Genomic DNA, 583 nt, shown 5'->3' with positions numbered 1-583 from the left:
ACCCCATCCAAGCATAATTCATATAATATGATTTGACGGATATAGTGACATTTTACTATCACTTTTTTATTAGTTTATTGAATTATAATTATATTTCATAGTTTTTTTTTACTAAAGATAGGAAAACTCGAATCCGTAATCTCTTAGATGAGTATGAAGAGACTATATCATTTGAACTATAACTCATTACATAATTTCATAATTGGTCATTAAAAAAAATTTGATTTGAATTCTTCTGTCCACTAGATCCATGCATCTATGATCTATCCAATAAATTACCATGAAATCCGTACGGCACCCTGGACGGCCCACTTCCAAATGAACAGCCTTCACAACGAACTTTTTGGGGGTTTCTTCTGGAATTAGGGCTTTTTTAGGGTTGTTTTGGGAATGGAAATTTGTTAGTACAGACTGAAAGCTCAAATGAGGGAATATTATGGATACGGTCATACGGTGAAGCTGCTGCCATTATCAGAAGAAGTTTATTTTGCTTTGCTTAAATATAGAGATCCAGGAACCAGCCTCCAAATATATATATTTTTGTATACATTTTTCTTTATCATATAAAAAATAAGATACTGTG

The sequence above is a fragment of the Arachis ipaensis genome, chromosome B10, assembly GCF_000816755.2.
Source record: "Arachis ipaensis cultivar K30076 chromosome B10, Araip1.1, whole genome shotgun sequence".
Classification (NCBI taxonomy): domain Eukaryota; kingdom Viridiplantae; phylum Streptophyta; class Magnoliopsida; order Fabales; family Fabaceae; genus Arachis; species Arachis ipaensis.
Note: the sequence above shows the minus strand (reverse complement) of the source record.